Below are 6,000 nucleotides of genomic sequence, written 5' to 3' on the forward strand. Positions count from 1 at the left end.
AAGGTGAGAATGTATGCAAACACATGACACTGTGTGTGAATGAGAAGGGAAACCACGAGGCAAAAAAGTTAGTACTAGAATCAATGGGAGAGGATTTAAAATGCCATACAATGAAACCCAAAGGCAATCGACGACGGAATGGGAAAAGATATTTGCAAATGACATATGAGACAAAGGGCTAGTATCCACAATCTATAAACAATTCACCAAACTCCACACCCAAAAAACAAATAATCCAGTGAAGAAATGGGCAGAAAACATGAATAGACACTTCTATAAAGAAGACATCCAGATGGCCAACAGGCACATGAAAAGATGCTCAACATCACTCCTCACCAGGGAAATACAAATCAAAACCACACTGAGATGTCACCTCACACCAGTCAGAGTGACTAAAATGAACAAATCAGGAGACTATAGATGCTGGAGAGGATGTGGAGAAATGGGAACCCTCTTGCACTGTTGGTGGGAATGCAAACTGGTGCAGCCACTCTGGAAAACAGTGTGGAAATTTCTCAAAAAATTAAAAATAGATCTACCCTATGACCCAGCAATAGCACTGCTAGGAATTTACCCAAGGAATACAGGAGTGCTGATGCACAGGGGCACTTGTACCCCAATGTTTATAGCAGCACTCTCAACAATAGCCAAATCATGGAAAAAGCCTAAATGTCCATCAACTGACGAATGGATAAAGAAGTTGTGGCTTGGAGAGGGAAGATGGCGGCGTAGGAGGACGCTGGGCTCACCGCGCGTCCTGCTGATCACTTAGATTCCACCTACACCTGCCTAAATAACCCAGAAAACCACCAGAGGATTAGCAGAACGGAGTCGCCGGAGCCAAGCGCAGACAAGAGGCCCACGGAAGAGGGTAGGAAGGGCGGCGAGGCAGTGCGCGCTCCACGGACTGGCGGGAGGGAGCCGGGGCGGAGGGGCGGCTCGCCGGCCAAGCACAGCCCCCGAGTCTGGCTTGCAAAAAGCGGAGGGGCCTGACGGACTGTGTTCCGACAGCAAGCGCGACTTAGCGGCTGGGAGGTCATAAGTGAACAGCTCTGCTCAGAAAGCGGGAAGGCTGGAGGACAAAGGGAAGGAGAGCTGCTGAGCCCCCGGACGACAGAGCTCAGTTTGGTGGGGAACAAAGGCGCTCGCCAGCGCCATCTCCCCCGCCCATCCCCCAGCCAAAATCCCAAAGAGAACCAGTTCCTGCCAGGGAACTTGCTCGCTCCGCGCAAACACCCAACTCTGCGCTTCTGCAGAGCCAAACCTCCGGCAGCAGATCTGACTCCCTCCTGCTGCCACAGGGCCCCTCCTGAAGTGGATCACCTAAGGAGAAGCAAGCTAAGCCTGCCCCTCCTGCCCCTGTGCACCTTGCCTACCCGCCCCAGCTAAGACGCCAGATCCCCAGCATCACAAGCCTGGCAGTGTGCAAGTAGCCCAGACAGACCACCCCACCCCACAGTGAATCCCGCCTCTAGGAGAGGGGAAGAGAAGGCACGCACCAGTCTGACTGTGGCCCCAGCGGTGGGCTGGGGGCAGACATCAGGTCTGACTGCGGCTCCGCCCACCAACTCCAGTTATACACCACAGCACAGGGGAAGTGCCCTGCAGGTCCTCACCACGCCAGGGACTATCCAAAATGACCAAGCGGAAGAATTCCCCTCAGAAGAATCTCCAGGAAATAACAACAGCTAATGAGCTGATCAAAAAGGATTTAAATAATATAACAGAAAGTGAATTTAGAATAATAGTCATAAAATTAATCGCTGGGCTTGAAAACAGTATAGCTGACAGCAGAGAATCTCTTGCTACAGAGATCAAGGGACTAAGGAACAGTCACGAGGAGCTGAAAAACGCTTTAAACGAAATGCATAACAAAATGGAAACCACCACGGCTCGGATTGAAGAGGCAGAGGAGAGAATAGGTGAACTAGAAGATAAAGTTATGGAAAAAGAGGAAGCTGAGAAAAAGAGGGATAAAAAAATCCAGGAATATGAGGGGAAAATTAGAGAACTAAGTGATACACTAAAAAGAAATAATCTACGCATAATTGGTATCCCAGAGGAGGAAGAGAGAGGGAAAGGTGCTGAAGGGGTACTTGAAGAAATAATAGCTGAGAACTTCCCTGAACTGGGGAAGGAAAAAGGCATTGAAATCCAAGAGGCACAGAAAACTCCCTTCAGACGTAACTTGAATCGATCTTCTGCACAACATATCATAGTGAAACTGGCAAAATACAAGGATAAAGAGAAAATTCTGAAAGCAGCAAGGGGTAAACGTGCCCTCACATATAAAGGGAGACCTATAAGACTCGTGACTGATCTCTCTTTTGAAACTTGGCAGGCCAGAAAGAATTGGCACGAGATTTTCAGTGTGCTAGACAGAAAAAATATGCAGCCGAGAATCCTTTATCCAGCAAGTCTGTCATTTAGAATAGAAGGAGAGATAAAGGTCTTCACAAACAAACAAAAACTGAAGGAATTTGTCACCACTAAACCAGCCCTCCAAGAGATCCTAAGGGGGACCCTGTGAGACAAAGTACCAGAGACATCACTACAAGCATAAAACATACAGACATCACAATGACTCTAAACCCATATCTTTCTATAATAACACTGAATGTAAATGGACTAAATGCGCCAACCAAAAGACATAGGGTATCAGAATGGATAAAAAAACAAGAACCATCTATTTGCTGTCTACAAGAGACTCATTTTAGACCTGAGGACACCTTTAGATTGAGAGTGAGGGGATGGAGAACTATTTATCATGCTACTGGAAGCCAAAAGAAAGCTGGAGTAGCCATCCTTATATCAGACAAACTAGACTTTAAATTAAAGGCTGTAACAAGAGATGAAGAAGGACATTATATAATAGTGACAGGGTCTATCCATCAGGAAGAGCTAACAATTATAAATGTCTATGCGCCGAATACCGGAGCGCCCAAATATATAAAACAATTACTCATAAACACAAGCAACCTTATTGAGAAGAATGTGGTAATTGCAGGGGACTTTAACACCCCACTTACAGAAATGGATAGATCATCTAGACACACGATCAATAAAGAAACAAGGGCCCTAAATGAGACATTGGATCAGATGGACTTGACAGATATATTTAGAACTCTGCATCCCAAAGCAACAGAATATACTTTCTTCTCGAGTGCACATGGAACATTCTCCAAGATAGATCATATACTGGGTCACAAAACAGCCCTTCATAAGTTTACAAGAATTGAAATCATACCATGCATACTTTCAGACCACAACGCTATGAAGCTTGAAATCAACCACAGAAAAAAGTCTGGAAAACCTCCAAAAGCATGGAGGTTAAAGAACACCTACTAACGAATGAGTGGGTCAACCAGGCAATTAGAGAAGAAATTAAAAAATATATGGAAACAAACGAAAATGAAAATACAACAATCCAAACGCTTTGGGACGCAGCGAAGGCAGTCCTGAGAGGAAAATGCATTGCAATCCAGGCCTATCTCAAGAAACAAGAAAAATCCCAAATACAAAATCTAACAGCACACCTAAAGGAAATAGAAGCAGAACAGCAAAGGCAGCCTAAACCCAGCAGAAGAAGAGAAATAATAAAGATCAGAGCAGAAATAAACAATATAGAATCTAAAAAAACTGTAGAGCAGATCAACGAAAGCAAGAGTTGGTTTTTTGAAAAAATAAACAAAATTGACAAACCTCTAGCCAGGCTTCTCAAAAAGAAAAGGGAGATGGCCCAAATAGATAAAATCATGAATGAAAATGGAATTATTACAACCAATCCCTCAGAGATACAAACAATTATCAGGGAATACTATGAAAAATTATATGCCAACAAATTGGACAACCTGGAAGAAATGGACAAATTCCTGAACACCCACACTCTTCCAAAACTCAATCAGGAGGAAATAGAAAGCTTGAACAGACCCATCACCAGCGAAGAAATTGAATCGGTTATCAAAAATCTCCCAACAAATAAGAGTCCAGGACCAGATGGCTTCCCAGGGGAGTTCTACCAGACGTTTAAAGCAGAGATAATACCTATCCTTCTCAAGCTATTCCAAGAAATAGAAAGGGAAGGAAAACTTCCAGACTCATTCTATGAAGCCAGTATTACTTTGATTCCTAAACCAGACAGAGACCCAGTAAAAAAAGAGAACTACCGGCCAATATCCCTGATGAATATGGATGCAAAAATTCTCAATAAGATACTAGCAAATCGAATTCAACGGCATATAAAAAGAATTATTCACCATGATCAAGTGGGATTCATTCCTGGGATGCAGCGCTGGTTCAACATTCGCAAATCAATCAACGTGATACATCACATTAACAAAAAAAAAGAGAAAAACCATATGATCCTGTCAATCGATGCAGAAAAGGCCTTTGACAAAATCCAGCACCCTTTCTTAATAAAAACCCTTGAGAAAGTCGGGATAGAAGGAACATACTTAAAGATCATAAAAGCCATTTATGAAAAGCCCACAGCTAACATCATCCTCAACGGGGAAAAACTGAGAGCTTTTTCCCTGAGATCAGGAACACGACAGGGATGCCCACTCTCACCGCTGTTGTTTAACATAGTGCTGGAAGTTCTAGCATCAGCAATCAGACAACAAAAGGAAATCAAAGGCGTCAAAATTGGCAAAGATGAAGTCAAGCTTTCGCTCTTTGCAGATGACATGATATTATACATGGAAAATCCGATAGACTCCACCAAAAGTCTGCTAGAACTGATACATGAATTCAGCAAAGTTGCAGGATACAAAATCAATGTACAGAAATCAGTTGCATTCTTATACACTAACAATGAAGCAACAGAAAGACAAATAAAGAAACTGATCCCATTCACAATTGCACCAAGAAGCATAAAATACCTAGGAATAAATCTAACCAAAGATGTAAAGGATCTGTATGCTGAAAACTATAGAAAGCTTATGAAGGTAATTGAAGAAGATTTAAAGAAATGGAAAGACATTCCCTGCTCATGGATTGGAAGAATAAATATTGTCAAAATGTCAATACTACCCAAAGCTATCTACACATTCAATGCAATCCCAATCAAAATTGCACCAGCATTCTTCTCGAAACTAGAACAAGCAATCCTAAAATTCATATGGAACCACAAAAGGCCCCGAATAGCCAAAGTAATTTTGAAGAAGAAGACCAAAGCAGGAGGCATCACAATCCCAGACTTTAGCCTCTACTACAAAGCTGTCATCATCAAGACAGCATGGTATTGGCACAAAAACAGACACATAGACCAATGGAATAGAATAGAAACCCCGGAACTAGACCCACAAACGTACGGCCAACTAATCTTTGACAAAGCAGGAAAGAACATCCAATGGAAAAAAGACAGTCTCTTCAACAAATGGTGCTGGGAGAACTGGACAGCAACATGCAGAAGGTTGAAACTAGACCACTTTCTCACACCATTCACAAAAATAAACTCAAAATGGATAAAGGACCTGAATGTGAGACAGGAAACCATCAAAACCTTAGAGGAGAAAGCAGGAAAAGACCTCTCTGACCTCAGCCGTAGCAATCTCTTACTCGACACATCCCCAAAGGCAAGGGAATTAAAAGCAAAAGTGAATTACTGGGACCTTATGAAGATAAAAAGCTTCTGCACTGCAAAGGAAACAACCAACAAAACTAAAAGGCAACCAACGGAATGGGAAAAGATATTTGCAAATGACATATCGGACAAAGGGCTAGTATCCAAAATCTATAAAGAGCTCACCAAACTCCACACCCGAAAAGCAAATAACCCAGTGAAGAAATGGGCAGAAAACATGAATAGACACTTCTCTAAAGAAGACATCCGGATGGCCAACAGGCACATGAAAAGATGTTCAGCGTCGCTCCTTATCAGGGAAATACAAATCCAAACCACACCCAGATATCACCTCACGCCAGAGTGGCCAAAATGAACAAATCAGGAGACTATAGATGCTGGAGAGGATGTGGAGAAACGGGAACCCTCTTGCACTG

The sequence above is a fragment of the Puma concolor genome, chromosome A3 (genome assembly GCF_028749965.1).
Source record: "Puma concolor isolate L17-30 chromosome A3, mPumCon1.1.hap2, whole genome shotgun sequence".
NCBI lineage: Eukaryota > Metazoa > Chordata > Mammalia > Carnivora > Felidae > Puma > Puma concolor.